The following is a 20413-nucleotide window of genomic DNA, read 5'->3' on the forward strand; positions in this document are numbered from 1 at the left end:
AATTGTTCAAAATATTCAGAAGCAGTTTTTTTAGACAAAAATCCCCATATATTTCTTCCCTTTTCCCCACAGGAGTTCAGGATTTTTCAAAATAGTTGTAGAATTCTGAAAAACGTAGAACACTTAAATACTTGCAAAATAAAAAATAAAACTGCATTTAATTGGTAATCTTTACTCTAAGAAGAACTAAGTCATCACAAGGCACCCAGCATACTGGAGAGCCTCTTTTCCCACTGGACATTCTTACCGAGTGACAACGACCAACCTTAAAACCTTTTCCCTGATATTTTCTGGGATTTCTGAGAAGCCCACCTCTCAGTCTTCAGAGGCAAACTTTGAGCACACTGGGAATCTCCTGCTGTGCAGGAGGGTCTCTGTGTGCCAGCTGCAACTGGGACCTCAGCATCGTCCTGTCTCAACAGGTGTCCGTCTGCAGCTTCACAGGAGCGGCCAAACGCCTCAGTCTGGGACACCTGTACCAGACATTCCCCATCGCCATGCCCATGCCCGATGCCCCTGTCACAGTTGCTTTCCCAACTTGTTGCTGTGCAGATCCTGCCAGCACCCAAACAAGGTCCTCTCCCCCTGAAGGCACTGGCCGTGATCTCTGGCCCGTACTGAAGGTGGGCAGAGCTTGGCCCAGCATTTCTGTTGCAATAAAGAGATGGAGCTGCCACCCCAATGTCCGGGTGGCAGCAGCAGCAAAGCCCACGTGGCAGCCGCACTGGCTCAGCTCTGGGCCCAGGAGCAGCCATGGATGCCCACGGTGTGGGCAGGCAGGAGCCAGGCAGGGGCTGCTGTGACCAGTGGCGGGGTCCCGAGGGCTGGGGGAGCCCATGCTGAGCGTCCCTGGGCTGAGGGCACATTTCCTTCCCCGGCATCATCTGGGCCTAGACTTCCACCAGTGGCAAGCCCAGGAAAAGAGGGAAGCCATCAAGAGCATCTCCATGGACACAGTCTACCCCACAATGTCAGCAGGTGAAAAATAAGATTTTGCTGAGCAGTGGACCTGGGATACAGGAAAACAATCAAGGCATTTTGTTTCTACAGATGGGGGCACACCCTAGGGGTACAGCTGAGGCCATGAGGTCACAGCAGGCTCAGGGGTCACAGCAGGCTGAGGTCACAGCAGGCTCATGGGTCACAGCAGGCTGAGGTCACAGTTGGCTCTGAGGTCACAGATGTCCCAGACCCGGTGGTTGCACAGCAGCACAAGGAGCGAGCAGTCAGTGCTTGAGCACAACTGTTGCGGCAGCAGCAGCGGCGGTGGCAGCAGTGGTGCTGACATTGGGACAGTGGTGTCAGGACAGTGGTGGCAGCAAGAGCTGCGGGACTGGCAGAGGGCAAGGCAGCATGGCCCTTGCTCTGCACCTCTTCCTCCTGCTCCTCCTGGCCGTGGCCCTGCCTGCCAGGGCTGCCCAGGCTGCTCCACTGCAAGCGTGGCAAGCAGGTGAGCCGGCAGCCTGGCTCCCCTTTCCCGGGACAGCGCTCTCTGCTCCCCGGGAAGCGCTGGGGATGGTTTTCCCCAGGCCTTGAGGGAGGGTTTCCTCTGGGAAAGGTAGAGAGCCCCCAGGGCTCTGGGCAGCCCCAGGTTCCTCTCCAGGGATGTGTCCCAGGGCCTGCAAAGAGGGTGCAGAGTTACCAGGAGCCTGCCCAGAGCTTCCCAGGCCCCTGTGCAGTTTGGCCTTGTCCATTCACACCTTGCTCCCATAGCCTTAACCAACCCCCTTGCAGTGCGCTGCTCCCAAAGGCAGAAGTGGATCCCAGCACACAAAGGAAATGGCTCATGTCTTTGCTCCATTCTAGATTTGGATCACAACTTGGAGGATTTGGAAATCCGGGTGAATGACATTTTGAATGTCTTGGAGAATGCCAGAGGCAAGTTCTGAATTTCCCTTTTTACTGGCAAAATAATCAGTGTCCATGTGGCAAGAGCTCACCCATTGGCTATTTTCGTTAACGTTAAGTCAGGGCTGAAGAATTCTGTAAACCTTGCCCAGGTCCTTTCTAGTGCACTGAAGGATCCCACAGGATCGCTGTCAGTGGGAGGAAGGAGCATTTAGCAGTCCATCCTCCTCCCATGTGCAATGCCGTTGTGTCCTTCCGTGTGCTCTGTGCAGTCACAGAGAAGAGGAGAACGGGCAGGGGCCAGGTCCAGGGCTATGCCCCGGGGCTGAGCCTTGCCTGCAGCCTGAGGATCTCCTACAGTGCCACGGGTGCTGTTCTGTCCTGCCTTTGCAGCTGAACCTGTTGCTGAAGGTGATCTGGCTTCCCAACCCACGTTCAGGATTGAGCCTCTGGGAGATGATGAGGGTAGGTTAAGGCCTTTCCCCTGGGAGAGCTGCCAGCTCAGAGCCCAAAGCTCGGCCAGGGGGGCATCGCTGCAGGTGCCAGGACAGAGCCATGCATGTGTGTGTCCTTGCCTTCCGCGATCCCCTCACCGCTCCTGCGGCTCAGTGGTGCCCGTGCAGCTGAGCAGAGATGGCAGAAATTTCAGTGGCTGATGTGTTACAGATGTGTCTGCAGGGAGGGCTTTTCCAGTCCCTGTGATGATTCCTACAGAGAAGCCTGGCTCCCATCGCAGGGGTGAGTAGTGTGTCCCTGCTGCCCCCGCAGGCTGAGCGCGGCTTTTGTGGCATCCATTCATGGGAAATGGAATCGTGTTGCTCTAAGGTCCTCCAAGGGGAAAGAACAAAGCTACAGGACAGAAGAAACCCCATGAGCCATCTGCAAACATAAGGGAAATTGTGAAGGAAATGCAGCAGGCAGGACAAGGTGGGTGCATTTCCCTCAGCCTTGTCCTGAGGCTCAGCAGCCGGGGGCTTTGGCTGCACATCTGGACACGCCGTGCCTGGCACAGCAGGAAGGGATCCATGGCAGCCTCGCTGCCCTGCTGCTGCTTCCACGCCCTGCAGGGCTGTTTGCCAGCCTGGCCTGCAGCAGCTTCTCCCCAGCCTCTGCAGGAAGGCATTGGGCATCAGCTGACAGGCAGACCAAACCACACCACAGGCATGAGATGCCCTGCAATTTCCAATCTACAGGCAAATCAGAACGGGCACCTATATGGAGAAGGGAGAACCCTGTTGTACAGAAAATGTTGAAAGGGATTTCCTGAATCTTAACCATGTCTTTGAGAGGCATTGCCTCCTGAAGATGCCACCTCTCCAGAGGTGAACAGCCCAGTCTGATGCAGCTCTCTCTTTTCTTTTCTCCAGAAGCAGATGGAGAGGCTGTGCGAAAGGAAGCATTTCCTGGAGGAAGCAGTGGCTCATTGGCAGCTCCTTCTGCAGGAAGGGAGGCCATGCCAGGCACAGCCACAGGAGGTAATTGCTGTGCCTCTGGGCCTGAGCCCTGCTGAGGCTTGAGCTGCCCTCTCTGCTGCTTGGCACTGCGGGCACAGCCCGGACAAGACGGGCACAGCCCAGAGGAATTGTCCCGAGCAGGCTCAGGGCACTCGGGTACTGAGCTGTCCTGCTGGGCTCCCTCCGTGGGAGACACGTCCCCAAACCTGGGAGCGGCTGCACGGGGTGCCCACGGTGGGGAAAGGGCAGAGGGGGAGAGCAAGGCTGCACTGGGTCCTGACAGGGCCTGGCCACGTGCCCCTGTGCTGGGGGATTTGTCCCAGGGGACAGAGGCACGCAGAGATAGAAGAAGGTAGGAAGGGAGGGAGGAAGGGCAGGAGGGTCGGAGGAGGAGAGTGGGATAGCTGTGGCACTGCCTGCTGCAATTTTCCCTGGGGATTTAGCAAGAGTTGCAGCTGTGGAAGTGATAGCACCCAGGACCCTGGGTTGCTTCAGCTGCCCCACCAGGGATGTTGCACAGGGCATGGAAAGAGGGTGCAGAGTGACCAGGAGCCTGCCCAGAGCTCCCCAGGCCCCTGTGCAGCTTTGGCCATGTCCATTCACGTCTGCCTCCCACAGCCTTACCCGAGCCCCTTGCAGTGCCCGTTTACCAGGGGCAGACGGGGATGCCAACACATCCTGAAAAATGTTCTCATCTCTGCTTTTTCTAGATGACGTTCCTGCAAAGGCTTCTCCATTGGATTGGCTTAACACAGTTTTGAAGCCTTTGGAGCCTCCTTCAGGTATGTTCTCACTGTCCTACACAGGAATAATTGTTGACAACTTTGCAGCAACCAGGTAAGACAAGCAACTGTGGCTGTTGTGTTACAGATGTGTCTGCAGGGAGGACCTTTCCTGTCCCTTTGCTGATACCTAGACAGAAGCCTGGCTCCCATCACAGGGGTGAGTAGTGTTGTCCCTGCTGACCCCACAGGCTGAGCCCTGCTTCTGTGGCATCCATTCCTAGGAAATGGAACCACTTTCTGTTAAGGTCCTTTGAGAGGGAAGAACAAAGCCCCAGGACACAACCAACCTTATGAGCCAAACAACATCCTGAAACGAATGGTGACAGAACTGCTCAAAGGAAATGGTGAGAGCATTTCCCTCAGCCTTGTCAAGGGGCTCAGCAGCCGGGGGCTTTGGCTGCACATCTGGACACACCGTGCCCGGAACAGCGGGAAGGCATCCATGGCAGCCTCGCTGCCCTGCTGCTGCTTCCATGCCCTGCAGGGCTGTTTGCCAGCCTAGCCTGGCTGCAGCTTCCCCTGAGCCTCTGCAGGAAGGCATTGGGCATCAGCTGACAGGCAGCCCAATCTCACCAATGATCCCCTGCATTTTCCTGGTCCCCAGGCATATCCTCAGGTGTGGCTGCTTGGGGGAGGGAGGGCCATAGCCAGCCCCATATGCCTGGGGGGATCAGGATTTTCTTGATCCTTATCCATGTCTTGGGAAAGTATTGCTTCCTGAAGAGGCCACCACCTGGAGGTGCAATGATTCCATCTGATCCAGCTGTGTCTCTTCCTTTCTCAAGGGATGGATCGAGGGGCTCTGTGGAAGGCGGCATTTCCTGCACGAAGGGAGGTGATGCCAGGCACAGCCACAGGAGGTAATTGCTGTGCCTCTGGGCCTGAGCCCTGCTGAGGCTTGAGCTGCCCTCTATGCTGCCTGGCACTGCGGGCACAGCCCGGACAAGATGGGCACAGCCCAGAGGAATTGTCCCAAGCAGGCTCAGGGCACTCGGGTACTGAGCTGTCCTGCTGGGCTCCCTCCGTGGGAGACACGTCCCCAAACCTGGGAGCGGCTGCACGGGGTGCCCACGGTGGGGAAAGGGCAGAGGGGGAGATAAAGGCTCCACTGGGTCCTGAGAGGCACTGGCCACGTGCCCGTGGGCTTTGGGAGCTGTTCCATGGCCCGGTGGGCTAGCAGGAGGGAGGAATGGAGGTTGAGAGCGTCAGCTGTGGCACTGCAGATTTCCCCAAGCATTTAGTGAGGATTTCCCGTGTGGGAGTGAGAGAGCCCCAGGGCCCTGGGCTGCTCCAGCTGCCCCTCCAGGCATGTTGCACAGGACCTGCAAAGAGGGTGGAGAGTGACCAGGAGCCACAGGCTCCCGCAGCCTTACCCACCCCCTTGCAGTGCTCAATTCCCGAAGGGGGAAGGCGATCCCAGCACACCATGGAAATGGTTCTGGAGGATCTGTGCTCCCTTCTCAACTGGCACGTGACTTGGATTATTTGGAAATGCTGGTGAATGGTACTTTGAAGACATTGCCAGATCTTGATGGCAAGTTCTCAATGTACCTTTCCTGACAGAATAATCTGTGGCAGTGTGGCAAGATCTCACTCGTGCCATTTCCCTTAAATTTCACTGAAGGTTGATCAGTTCTGAAAACCTTGCCCTGCTCCCTTCTGGAGCCCTGAGTGATCCCACAGGATCACTGTCAGTGTGAGGAAGGGCCATTTATCTGTCCATCTGCCTCCCATGTGCAACGCCAATGTTTCTTTCTTGGCAGTGTGCAGCCACAGAGGAGAGCAGAGAGGGAACGGGCTGGGCCCAGGGCTGTTCTTCGGGGCTGAGCCTTTCTCAGCTCCTTTGTTGGCCCCAGGGAGCCTGAACTGCTCCTGCTGCCACTGCCAAGCCCTGGCCCTGCCTGGGGCTGTGTTTGGAGCTGCTGGCAGCTCCAGGGAGTCCTTTCTGCCCAGACTGCCCCACAGGGGGCTCCTTCCATCCCAGTGTGGGGCCACTGCAGGCACGAGGTGCCCCTGGCCCTGTTCCTGAGTGGAAGGCAGAGCTGAGGGAGTGCCTGGGAGGGCACCAATCACCCAGGTGCCCTCACTGCCACTCAGGCCTGAAGAAGAATCCTCAGCAGTGCCATTGGAGCTGTTCTGTCCTGCCTTTCTTTGCAGCTGAGCCGGTTGGTAAAGGTGATCTGGCTTCCCAACCCACATTCAGGATTGAGCCTCTGGGAGATGGTGAGGGTAGGTCAAGGCCTTTCCCCTGGGAGAGCTGCCAGCTCAGAGCCCAAAGCTCGGCCAGGGGGGCATTGCTGCAGGTGCCAGGACAGAGGCATGCATGTGTGCGGCCTCGCCCTGCATGGTCCACTCACAACTTGTGCTCAGCACTGGTAGCTGTTTGGAGGAGGGTGGGCCCTGGCCCAGCTGAAAAAGACCAGATGATTTGTTGATTACACCCGATTTTGCATAAGCATGACGTCGTGAACATGCTACCAAAGTAATGGACAATTGTTCCAGCTGATAAGGTGTACTTTTTTGTTTCTCAAGTGATGGGCCAAATGGCAGCACAGAAGGAGGTGGTTCCCCAAGGAAGCAGAGGCCAATCGGCAGCCCCTACTGCAGGAAGGAAGGCCAATCCACACACAGGCACAGGCACAGGCACAGGCACAGGCACAGGCACAGGCACAGGCACAGGCACAGGCACAGGCACAGGCACAGGCACAGGAGGTAATTGCTGTGCCAGGCTCAGCCCTTGGAAGGGCTGTGTGGCAGCAGCTCCTCCCGCAGGGCATGCACTTGCCCGGCCAGGCAGCAGCCAAAGCTGGAGGCGCCTCTGGAGGCCTTGAGGCCTCTGGAGCTCGTTCACAGCCCCAGGGAAAGGGGACTCGTGCACCAACGTCCCTCCTGCTGCAGCTGCTCCAGAGCTGGCCCTGAGTGCCCAGAGGCCCAAGGCACAGGAGCAGTCCCAAGCAGGAGGCCTGGCACGAGCCCAGGGCCAGAGCCAGCCTCGGCTCCCGACTGGGCAGGGGCTGCACTGGGTCCTGACAGGGCCTGACTCTGTGCCCTGGGGCTGGGGGAGCTGTCACGGGGCAGGGAGGGCCAGGGCTGGCAGTGGCTGCTCAGGGATGGCTTTGGCCTGTGTCCCTCCAAGCAGCGACTGCCCAAGCAGCTGCCTGCTGGCCCCGGGCTCTCCTCCCAGCCTGCTGGGCTTTGTTGGGTGGCACAGCCTGTGCCAAGGGGCGGCAAGGTGCCTGCAGGCCCCAGCTCTGGGGGAAACGGAGAACGTCCTGCCCGCCTCCACCATGCTGCCAGCTCAGCAGTGCAGCACAGCACGGGCTGACGCTCCCCATTGCTCCCACAGGTGCAGCTGGAACCACAGCACAAGTTCCAGATTCTCAGAAGGGCATGAGAAAGGCTAGCTTTGAGGAAGCAACCTACTGTATAGTGTTAATAGGAGCCCTGCTTTGTTTGGAGCTTATTGTTTTGTTTTGTTGCATTGGAATCTGCTATGCCTGGATGAGAAATTGGTGAGTGTTTTGTAGCACTTCCCCTCAAACAGCTTCTTTTGGAAGTCTACTGCAGACAGGAAACATTCCCAGTGAGGCTGCAGGGGAGGTGTGGCCAGTCCATGATAGTCAAAAGAACTCTGCTGAGGGTTCTGCTGCTGCCCAGAGCTTTCATTGGCCTCCTCATTGCTGGGCCTTGTCCTGGGGGGCCCGCTGGGGCTGCAGCCAGTGCTGGCTCCCACTGAGGCTGCCTGGCCAAGGGAAACCCCAGGGGCACAGGGCAGAGGCAAAGCAGGGTGGGGAGGAGAAAGAGCAGGGACGAGATTGCCCTTGAAAGGCAGAGGCGCTCTGGGGCCCGCTCCTGGCCAGGGAGCCTGCCCAGAGCCGTGCCCTGCTCGCCGGGGCCTTGAGGGGCAGCTGTGCAGCTGGGCCAAGCTGTGCCAGCAGCTCCAGCCGTGCTGGGGAGCCTTGCCAGCTCTGGGCCCTGCTGTGCAGGAGGCTCCCTGTGTGCCACTGACAGCCGGGGCCTCAGCCACCTCCTCTTCCACAGTTCCACCTCTGGACAAGAATTGTAAGACGGTGGCTGCACGTCACATCCAAAAAGCTGCAGCAGCTCCTCCAACAGTAAGAAGGGCCTGGGCAGCCCTCTCAAGAGTTCTGAGACGAAGGCTCCAGAACAGTCATCTACAAGGAAACCTCTTATTCTCCTGTAGATCCCACTGCCACATCCTCTCCCCATGTGTACACCCAAGCTACTTTCATGTCTATTGATCCTCCTCTCTTCTGTCCCAACTTCTTCTATAGACCCCAGGAGCAGCCCAGCACCCTCCAGCCCCTCCTGAAACCAACATGTCCCTTCCTCTGCCCCTGAGCCTCCTGGCCCTGCCCTCTAAACAACACTGAAGTTAACCCTGCTCTCTGCCAGGCTAAGTGATGGCCCATTCTCCTGTTGCACTAAAGGGAAGGTGCCATCATGCCAGTGTTTGGTTGGCAGCAGCAGCAAAGCCCAGCCGGCAGCAGCCCTGGCTGAGCTCCATGGCCAGGAGCAGCCATGGATGCCCAGGGTGTGGGCAGGCAGGAGCCAGGCAGGGGCTGCTGTGACCAGTGGCGGGGTCGCGAGGGCTGGGGGACCCCAGGGGGCAGGCAGCAGCATGGATCTCCTGAGAAAAAGCAACCCCATTTTCTTAGTTTTTCAGTTTTAGAAATTAGAAATTTGTAGAAATATGTAGAAATGTTTTTTCTGTAGAGAGACATCCCCAAATATTTCTTCCCAGTTTCTATAGTGGTTAAAGATATTTTAAAGTAGTTTTAGAATCCAGAAAAAGTCACCTCATTTTGTCTTCACTTTTCATTTTTGGAAATATTTAGAAATATCTTTTGTAGAGAGAAATCCCCAAATATTTCATTCTTGTTTCCAAAACACATCTGTATTTTTGAAACTAGTTTTAGGGTTCTGGAAAATATATTTTCCCGTTATACAATAAAAAATAAAATTGCATTTCAGTGGTAATCTTGATTCTAGGAAGAAGTAAGTCCCCCTCAGCCAGCCTGCTGCAGAGGTTCATTCCTGCAGGAGCTTTCTACCTCGTCACAACCAACATACATAAAACCTTTTCCCAGATATTTCCTTGGATTTTTGACAAGTTCATGTCTTAGTCTTCCCAGACAAACTTTGAGCAGAGTGGGAAGCTCTTCAAGTTGACATCTTTGTTTGCTTCTGGTGGAACTCCCTCAGTTCTAGAGCAGGGCCTTCTCTCAGCTGCCTGCTGCCCCCGGGCTCTCCTCCCGGCCTGCTGGGCTTTGTTGGGTGGCACAGCCTGTGAGGTTGCTCCCACATGTGACTGAGGGCACTCCTTAAGCAGAAGCTATCCATCCTCTCTGCAAAAACATTCATCACTGAAAGACACCAGGTTTCTTAAAAAATTTGGGGAAAATCTTGGTCATGAAGCTTCTCCACCAAAAGTGGGGCTTTCCAGGTGATATCAGCACACTTTTCAGGGTGGGCTGATGCCTTTCTGTGCAGAGAACTGTCTCCCAACCCACTGGGCCTGAAGGGCATTTACTCTACAACAATGCCAAGATTTTGGCTGCAGCAGGAGGAGAAGCTGTGCTGAGTGAGAAGCTGAATCAGAAGCTTCAGAGTGCTCAGAAATTCCTCACAAATAGGTACCTGTCAGTGGGGATGTGGATCATTCCTCTTGGGTTCTGGTGCAAACTGGGCATTTTGAGTAACATTTGCAGCCTGTACTGGCTCCCTCAGGCCTTACACAGCCCAAGGCAGCAAAAGTAGACTTGGAAAAAAGACTTAATTCCATAAAAGCGGTGTTGGGAAAGCAGGAGATAGCAAAGCACTGCTGAAAGCACGCAGTGTATGTGATGTGAAATTATTGTTTAATTGATATACTGCAACATATTGTTCTAATGGTAGGAGGGAAAAGAAATAATGACCAGTTATCTCATTAATAATGTTCATTTTCTCTTCCAGTATTGTCAGCGGGTTGAGTTAATTATTAAGCATGACAGTTGGGCTTTAATATATCAGCTGTAGATTCCAGTCCCAGCAGTCTAGTTTAATAATTGGGTTTCTTTCTCCCTCATTTTGACTAATAGCATACTTACAGCAATTATTAAAATTCATCATAGCACAAAAATAAACCATTTGAAACCTCACCAAAAATGGCAGCACAACTGAGCTCTGCTTAGCATTTAGCGGAGAATTCAGAACAGTTTATTGGAAAGCAAGGAACAGCTTCTCTGGTAATTCAACAGCCACAGTGTGAACGTGGACACTCCGTGAAAGCCAAGAGTGCTGCAGGTGAGCCAAGGCAGTGTTGAATAGGCTGCTGTCACTAAAGCAGCGCATTCAAACTTCACGGGAAATTCCCTCTGAAAATGCAAATTCATTTGTGGTTCTTTAGCTATAGGTAGTTCAGCCAAGCCATGGCAGTTTACCAGCACTTGCAGAAAGTTGTTTTAACACTGCATCATCAAACTGTTCTGGAGACTTCACAGTCTGCCTTGGAATGGCTGTAGGTGCCAAGTGGACACAGCTTCTGCTGTGAGGAACTTAAAAACCTCCTTACTGCTCTTCCAGACTCTTTAAAGACAAGGTTTAACTTCCAGCATGAGCACAGCTCTGCATAAGCTCATTGACTCCAAAACCTATAGGCATCAAGGCACCCAGAAGAAATCCTGCACATTCCCACCATGCCAGAGAGAAATGGGGCTTATTCAAGGACTGACAAATAGGCAAGATTTTGAGGGGTGAGAGTGGAATGAAAATAGAAGACTTGAGAAAAGCCTGGTGTTTATAGTTTCGGGAGAAAGGGCAGCAGGACTGTAAGCTGCGTGCTCACCATCTCCTCCTCCAGGTGCACACAGGGATGGAGCAGCCCCAGTGAGTGGTTTCAGGCATTGAAACCACTGCAGACTTGGAATCAATTCACAAGTGAAAATAAAGACAGAATAACCATAGAATCCCAGACTGGTTTGGGTAGGAAGGGACCTCAAAGTCCCTCCAGTGCCACCCGTGCCATGGCAGGGACACCTCCCACTGTCCCAGGCTGCTCCAAGCCCCAGTGTCCAGCCTGGCCTTGGGCACCGCCAGGGATCCAGGGGCAGCCACAGCTGCTCTGCCCACCCTCACAGGGAGGAATTTCTTCTTAACATCTGACCAAGTACCTGGTTACACAGACACCAGGAACTGTCTCACTCTGCAGCAGGCTGCAGTGAATGTCTGCTGAAATATGACGCACAGAATGCACCACAGGTTCCTCCTGCACGCATTGCCTGCACTCCTCTCAGGACACAGCTCTCAAAACCAGTCCCAGAGTGCTCCTGCTGCCCAGGAGGAGATGGGAAAGGGCTGTGCCCTGGCTACAGCCTTGGCAAGAGCTCAGCAAGAGACATCGGTGTCACCGCAGCCAGAGAGACAGGACAGGGAGAGAATTTCTATTTGCCCTTTGAAGCTGAGAAGGGACCAGTTTGTGTCTGAACAGCATTCCTTCACACCTCCCCATATTATCTAAAAGTAGGAGACTTAGCAATTAAGCAACCCTCAGATGAATAATTGAGAAAAATTAAAGACTGGAAAGATACCAAAGGCTTACCTCACCGGACTGCAGAGTGATGCATTGCTTTGGAACTGCAGATAAACCAGGCCACAACCAACCTCATCCTCTGGCCACTATTTAAGAGCCAGGAGGAAAAGACTGGAAGCAAGAAAACACCAGCTTACTACAAGTTTTGCCCTGAAACTCCATTGGCATAGGAGCCCCTGGCTTTCCTGCATGATGCTTCGTGACTCCACGATGCTTTTACAGCCACGCTCAGCTGCTGCACAGCCCATCCATCGTTCACTTGAGCAGCCTGAGCCTGGGAACACCAGAGAGTATTATCAGAGCACAGGGAATGCTGCTCTAACTGTTGGCTTGCAAAGTTATGTGGATAAATGATCATCTGGGGAAAGAAACGTGGTGTATGTATAGTTAATCTACGTAGAATTTGTTGTAAATTAATCATATTAAATATTAAAACTATTCCCTATTCTCACGTTAAAATAACTCCTCAGTATTTTCATCTGATCTTACCAGAAATGATGAAAAGCTGGACTTTGCTGTCCACCACTCCCATTCTTACCTCCTGCACTGCCAGGAAAGTGCTAAATAGATGAATTGCCAGCTCCCTGCAGCAGAGAGCTGATCTTCTGGGCCCTGTGACACACAGATGAGGCAGTCAAACCACAGAGGTCTTTGGAGGCTAAAATCCTGTGTCTCTGGGGTGCTCACAGCAGCTGGTCCCAGGCAAGAGGTGAGCAGCTGCACAGGTGACCCGAGGGCTGTGGGCAGTTTGAAATCCCACGTATTTTGTTCATGTGCCAAATCTGGGCTCTGTTTCCTGTGCTCACCCCATAAACTCCATAGGTGAACTGACTAAAAATGGCATCACAGAGATCCCTGCAGATCAGCTAAATGCAGATATCAGGTCAAAGACTGGACTCTCCACTTACCTTGGAGATCCTTTCCAGCTTTTGCGATGCCTGACTCTATAAACTGAAGCTGGCGTTTTGCTCACACTGCATTTTTGTCACAGCTTCGGAATCAATCCCTTCAGAACATCCCTTCAGAACATCCGTATTGCTCTCCAGGCAGCTTCTCACACAGTAGAGGGATAAGCAATAGAAACCAGAATTTTTTTTTTTTACAAAGCTGTATTTGTTCTTTTCTAGGACAATTTTGGAATTAAGTGCTGTAGCACAAACATGTTTTTTCAGGATTACAATAGCCTCTCACCTTTACTGGTTCCGCAAAGCAAATTGGGTGCTGAATACCACTCACGCATGAATTAGTGGCCAATTGGCCAAAACTTCTCTTTCTTGTCTCCAGCCCAGCTTTAGCCATGACTCTGCACACTCAGAAATCACAGGGCAATGGAAGATTTGTCCTCTTAACAGCAGTAATGCAAGATGACTGCAGATGAAATTTTACATTCTAATTAATACTTGGTCCCCAGTGATGCTCCTGAGTGTCCTGGCTGTTCAGAGGTGTCCCAGCTCCCTCAAACACAACTGCACCAGCCAGGACATCTCATTTCATGGCCCACGGCAGCAGAAACGCACTGCTACAAGGCTCTGAGCCAGTGGGCCGCACTACAGAGCAGATAATCTCCAGCAGGGGTTGGAGGAAGAGTTCTGCTTTGAGCTCACCTGAAGATGATCAATAGCTGCACCCACCAAATTTGTTTTGTTGCTGCCCATCAGAACTAAGGAGAAGAATTTCTCAGCACCCTCTGCCAACCATTGCCGTCAGCTATTTGAACTCATGTCCTTGTCCCTTTCCCAGGTCTGCTGTGTGAGGAGCCACCTCCACAGTGCTGCCAGACACCCTGGGGCCACCAGCCCCTCGCTGGAAGGGTTCCAGCCAGGTACTGCCAGCTCTGCGTGTGCTGGGGATGTCACCTCCTGCACACACACCTAAATTATTTCAGTGGGTTGTAAGTCAGGTATAAAACTCTCTTTGGGCTAAAACTTGGCATGTCCACATATGCAAACACACTCACACAGCCTGATTTCTGGGAAGGGGAGAGACTGTGCATTACTCCTGAATTCTGCACAGAGGCAGAGGGTATTCTCACGGGGAGAAGCTGCAGAGCACCCACGAGGCCAGTGGGGGAAGGCAGAGATGGCTGGAAATGGGACGGCCACAAACCCACCCATCACTGCCATTCCAGCCTCCTTTCCATCCCCCAGCTCCGGGCAAGGGGGACGGCATCTTGTCTGCTCTTGGGGATGGTTAGCGGAGGGTTACATGTTTTCCCAGCTCTGTCTGAAACTCGGAGGCTACAGGGACACTTCAGAGCCCCCTGCATAGGCTGCTTCAAAGGAAGAGTCCTTGGAAGCTCACCGGCACTAAACCCATCCTTTAAACAAGCTTTGCTTTGCAAGAGTTTGGATGCTCCTTGACTGTTCCTGCAAACTGCAGAGGGAAAACATGTTTGCAGTGCCAGGACTGTCCTGGGATGTTGTGTTGTTTCTGTAGAAGTTGGACTTTTCTGTTCCCCCCATCATGTAATGGCTCTGCCCTGGTTATCTTCTTCTTCCCTGGTGCTGCCAGTTATCCCAACTCCTTCCCAGCTGCCTTGGAGACTAATGTACCCTTTCTCAAATCCCTCCCCGGTGCCCTGTCCGTCACTCGGCGCTCCCACCCTTCTCTCTAGAAACTTCCAGTGGAAGCGTTGAGTGATTGGTTCAGGGACCAGGGCCCCACCCTCAAGTTATCCCCATTGGGGTTCTCCCTAAGTCAATCTTTTGTATCCCCCTCCCCTCTAAAACTCCATTCGCCAGAGGGTCGACTCCTCCCCTGTCTCCCTCCCTGCTTGGAAGCTGTTGCAAGTGTCTCCCTCGTTCCCTGTCCGGCTGTCGGGTGCCCGCAGCTGGACAGCGCTCTCTGCTTTCTGCTGGCTGCAGCCATAAGCCGTGCCACGTCCTAGCGCAAGGTGGGGCTGCTGTCCCAGCACAGGGCGTTTGCCTCAGGCGCTGTCCCGAGCCGCGGAGACCGGGACAGTGCTGCCCTGCTGCTGGCGCTGCTGGATCGCTGGCGGGGCCGTCCGAGAAGGACAGTCCTTGCCCAGCTTGACCGCTTGACTGGGACATGGCCGCTGTTAAAGAGTGTAAATCGCACTGCTCACAGAGGTCCCTCGTGCGGGGCCCTGCGAGCTTGGCACTATCACAGGAAGAAGAAATGTGCCTCTGGAAGCTGCATCCAACAGTGCTTGCAGAGTTAGTGGGAAGAGAGGAGGGATTTTTAGGAAGCATAAAGAAAAGGGGAGCATAGAGACAAAGGGAGTCTCCTGCTGTCTCTTGAAATCTCCCCCAGCCTGAACAAGCTCTCTTTGGGACTGGAGGCTCCCAGAAGGAGAATGGGGCAGTGCCTGCTGTAAACACAGCATCCTTGTGATGTCTGCAGCTGCAGGTGTTTGTAGACTTGACCTTTTGTGATAAACAATAAAGACATTTCCTTCATACTTAGTTTGCAAGTCTTCTAGGAAACACACCAAACTCCAGGCAGTCATTTGCTGCAATGTTTTGTTCCCTGAATAACACAAAACTCCACCTTTATGTCAGTGTTGCTCTGGTTTGCTGGGTCAAAACCCACGTATGGCCTGAGGGAGATGAGTCATTTGCCCGGGTGCTTCCACTCCTGCTGCAGCCCTGAGATGGTCAAGGTATAGAAAGCAGAAATCTAGGGAAAGAATGATAACTACATCTTATCATGTAATCAGGTGGTAAAAAAGGGGAGTGTGATTGAAAGTAAGGGTATTGTTATTTAATTTCATGCAACTGTATTTAGTGATATTAGTGGTTTGAGCATTGCTGTACATCCTTCCTACTAGAAATTACCTGCTTCCGCCATGTGGCCTCAGAAGAATGTAACAGCTCCATCTTTTCAGGGAGGAGGCAGCACTAGGACCACAGTGATTGTTTCACACAGAAGACCTGAGCACACAGTTTGCTCCAGCTCAGAGCATGGGCTCATTCCAGCCTAAGAACTCCTGAAGGCTAAATTATTAGAAATAGCATTACCACAGGATGTATGATGGCTATCATGAGATAATCATCACACATCTGGATTTTTGAGACACAGAGCATAGTCTGGTGCCTTCCAGTCCCTGGTGACATGACCTAATAGCAACACATCCCTGGAGCTGCACTAGTGCAGCACTCTGTGCTGCACGAAGGAGGCACTGCTGGGCTGGGAGAGCACACAATTGGCAGCCCATGGCTGTGATTTACACAAAGCTGTTTGTGTCTTGTAAATAGATTTCTTTTCCTTCAGTGGTAGGGAGCCAGGAGATGCATTGGTCAGCAGCAGAACAGGGAACAAATTGGTGCAGAGCCAGGAGCAGGGGAAGGACAAGCCTTTCAGCCCAGAGTACTCACATGGCTTTTGAAATGAAGAGCTGCAGCAAATGTGGAAGGGTAAATAAGGCCAGGAAATCTTTTGCTGTATGAATGAACTCCCTGGTATTTATGATGCAGAGTTTCCAGGGATGTTGCTGTGGAGCTGGGCTCCTGCTGGGCAAATGATTCTTCCCAAACTGAGGTGGGTGCCATGTTATCATTCCCTGGCTCTGCCTGTCCCTATCTGGCTGCTCCTCAAAGCTCTGGCTTCAGCCCAATCTTGTGCCTTCTGAGCAGCAAGATTTAAATGGTCCCTATCATTCAAATGACTTGACTTCAAATTGAAATGATTTGCTTATTTTAACAAGGGGTTAAATCAGCTCTCTCTGATCTAATGGTGTTGGTGTCTGGGAACAGTGCAGCCAGGACTGAGATGCTCAGTACAGGCTGCAAAACCTGCTGGGAATGCACGACAGTATTTAGGTTGTTTATGACACTCACCTCCCATTTCCTCATGCGGTTCCTGCACCTGTACTGGGTGGGCAAGGCTGTGCATGCCCTTTGAGCAGAGATGAACTTCTGGGGTCAGCTGCCTAATGGCCAGGAGGTGCCAAACTGCTGGGGTCACTGGTGTCCTCTGCCTGCCCTGCAATTCATGGCCACCATTTCTCTCACCTCTTATTTCTTCTCCCTGGTATCTCTGCCACTACTTCAGCTTCTCAAACCTTTTTTTCTGTTTCTCCTTCCCTCTGGAAGTTGCCAGATTTTCTCTTCTCCTCCCAAGGAAGTGATGTGGGCTCATTTTCCTTCTCCAGTCTTCACACCTGGTTTGTTCCTTGCATGTGCTGGAAGATGCATTGGCAGATGGATGTGGAGAAAACATCAGAGAGTGAACCAAGTCATTTACACCAAGAGAGATTGGATTATGTTATCCCTGGGTTGTTCAGAATCATGGAATCAGAGAATCCTTAAAGTTGGGAAAGACCTTCACAATAATCAATTCCAACCATCAAGCACCACCATCACAATGTTCACCACTAAACCACATCCCAATTCCTGCATCAACATGTCTTCTGAGCTCTTCCAAGGATGGTGATTCTACCAGTGCCCTGGGCAACGTGTTCCAATGCTTTACAACCTTTTCCAAGAAGAAATGTTCCCTGATTTCCAATCTAAACCTCTCCTGGTGCAAGTGGAGACCTTTTCCTCTTGTCCTGTCCCTGTTCCCATGGGAGCAGAGCCCCACCTGGCTCCACCCTCGTGTCAGGGACTTGTGGAGAGCCACGAGGCTCCCCCTCAGCCTCCTTTCCTCTGGGCTGAAACCTGGAGGAACTCAAACTCACAGTTTGAGTTGATTCAGAGGAACCAACAAATCTGTTTAAGGAACTATTAAATGATGCTGGCTGCTCTTAGAAGTAAAAAACCAGAAAACAAACGAGATATGCCCAGCAGCTCAGTGTGGTGAGTTGTGCTAGCAAAGAGCCCACTCCAGACTCCAATGGCACAAGCATCAGCACCAGATTCTGCCTGGGATAACCTCTGTGAATCTCTCTCAACTTATGCAGCTGAAATAATACCTGATCCACATGAAACAAATCTTCACAGTGTGTACATTTTTTCCCTGCTGTTTCCAAACAAAAATCAAACACAAACAGTGAGAAATTATTTCATCTTTACTAATGAGTGGCAGCATGAGAACTCAGCAATATGTTAAGAGAAAATCTCGCTGGTACACTGAATTACACTTTTCCTGGAGTGAAGCAAGAGCCCTTGTGATTGAAAAACTCCCTTTCCAGACTCAGAGATTGTTTTTATAAAGTATTAAAAAAAAAGTATAATGTTCCAAATCTTAGCCAGGAAAACAGCAGTAATAATTCTACCCTAATGCCTCTGAAACTAAGCTAGACTTAGCCTGAACTTTTTCAATTTGGAGTGTATGTATACACAAGATTGCTAACATATTGCTGCAGTAGATGTGTGCAGTGTGTGTTGCACTGCCCAGCTGCTGGCTCTGTCACCCCAGAAACTGCAGCTCCATCCCCACGGGCTGCAGGCCCCCACGGGCAGGGCTGGGGCGTGGGGGCTGCTCCCCTGCACGGCCTCCCCTTCACATCCCTGCCAGAGCCATGGGCAGCTGCCTGTGGCCCCCGAGCGCGCTCAGGAACTGACCACTGCTGCTGGAGGCCTGGGTGCTGAGCCCCTGAATCATCTCTCACTCGGACATGCTGACAAACAAAGGAGGAACAGGGCCTCAGTGGCCCAAAGAGCTGCCCACAGAACCAGGAGGACCTGGACGAGTGGGATTGCAGAAGCGGCGCGGGGAGAACATCCAGGCAGGCTGCCAGGGGCTGAGGCTGGGGCAATGGAAAATCTGCAGTGGGAAGGAAACAACACAGCGTGTGGTATTTATAAACGCAGCTAGAGTTTTCCTGTGCATTCTGACAAGGAGTCAGCAATGGTACGTTGTCAAATTCTTAATACCTGTCTGACCCTTAGGGCTGAGCTGTGGGATGACGCTCTGGAAGGAGACATGGGAGATATCCTAGAGTGAGCCAGGGTTCCCCATATAAGAGCAGAGCAGTTCACGCCTCAGCAGGGCTCAGGCCCAGAGGCACAGCAATTACCTCCTGTGGCTGTGCCTGGCATGGCCACCCTTCCTGCAGAAGAGGCTGCCAATGAGCCACTGCTTCCTCTGGGAAATGCTTCCTAATGGACAGCCTCTCCATCTGCTTCTGAAGAAAAGAGAGAGCTGGATCAGACTGGGCTGTTCCCCAGTAACGGATGCCACAAATGCCGGGCTCAGCCTGTGGGTTCAGCCGGGACACACTACTCACCCCAGTGATGGGAGCCAGGCTTCTGTGTAGGAATCAGCACAGGGTCGGGAAAAGTCTTCCATGCAGGCACATCTGTAAGACAACAGCCACAGAAGCTTCTTTTACCAGGTTTCTGGCAGGTTGTCAACAATTATTACTGTGTAGGACCGTGAGAACAGCCCTGCAGAAGGCTCCAGTGGCTTCAAAACTTTATTCAGCCAATCTAATGGAGAAGCCTTTGCAGCAACCTCATCTCGAAGGGAGCACAGATGAGAACATTTTTCAGGATGTGTTGGCATCCCCGTCTGTCCCTGGGAAATGGGCACTGCAAGGGGCTCGGGTAAGGCTGTGGGAGGCAGACGTGAATGGACATGGCCAAAGCTGCACAGGGGCCTGGGGAGCTCTGGGCAGGCTCCTGGTCACTCTGCACCCTCTTTCCATGCCCTGTGCAACATCCCTGGTGGGGCGGCTGAAGCAGCTCAGGCCCCTGAGTGCTCTCGCTCCCACAGCTGCAACTCTTGCTAAATCCCTGGGCAAAACTGCAGCAGGCAGTGCCACAGCTATCCCCCTGTCCCCCTCGGTCCCTCCTGCCCTTCCTCCCTCCCTTCCTACCTCCTTCTGTTTCTGCGTGCCTCTGTCCCCTGGGACAAATCCCCCAGCACAGGGGCACATGGCCAGGCCCTGTCAGGACCCAGTGGAGCCTTGCTCTCCCCCTCTGCCCTTTCCCCACCATGGGCACCCTGTGCAGCCCCTCCCAGGTTTGGGGACGTGTCTCCCACGGAGGGAGCCCAGCAGGACAGCTCAGTACCCGAGTGCCCTGAGCCTGCTCGGGACAATTCCTCTGGGCTGTGCCCGTCTTGTCCGGGCTGTGCCCGTCTTGTCCGGGCTGTGCCCGCAGTGCCAAGCAGCAGAGAGGGCAGCTCAAGCCTCAGCAGTGCTCAGGCCCAGAGGCACAGCAATTACCTCCTGTGGCTGTGCCTGGCATGGCCTCCCTTCCTGCAGAAGAGGCTGCCAATGAGCCACTGCTTCCTCTGGGAAATGCTTCCTTCTGCACAGCCTCTCCATCTGCTTCTGGAGAAAAGAGAGAGCTGGATCAGACTGGGCTTTTCCCCATTAGAGAGGTGGCATCTTCAGGAGGCAATGCCTTTCAAAGACATGGTTAAGATTCAGTAAATCCCTCTCGACTTGTTGGGTCCGGCAGGGCTCTCCCTTCTCTATATAGGTGCCCCTTTTGCCTGGAGTTGAGATGGGAAATTGCAGGGCATCTCATGCCTGTGGTGCGGTTTGGTCTGCCTGTCAGCTGATGCCCAATGCCTTCCTGCAGAGGCTGGGGAGAAGCTGCAGCCAGGCCAGGCTGGCAAACAGCCCTGCAGGGCGTGGAAGCAGCAGCGGGGCAGCAAGGCTGCCATGGATCCCTATCTGCTGTGCCGGGCACGGCGTATCCAGATGTGCAGCCACAGCCCCCGGCTGCTGAGCCCCAGGACAAGGCTGAGGGAATGCACTCACCATTCCCTTTGAGCAGTTCTGTCACCATGCGGTTCGGGATGTTGTTTGGCTCATGGGTTTTCTGGTGTCCTGTGGCTTTTTTTTTTCCACTCAGAGAACCTTAAGAGAAAGTGGTTCC

This window comes from Melospiza melodia, chromosome 10, assembly GCF_035770615.1.
Source record: "Melospiza melodia melodia isolate bMelMel2 chromosome 10, bMelMel2.pri, whole genome shotgun sequence".
Taxonomy (NCBI): Eukaryota; Metazoa; Chordata; class Aves; order Passeriformes; family Passerellidae; genus Melospiza; species Melospiza melodia.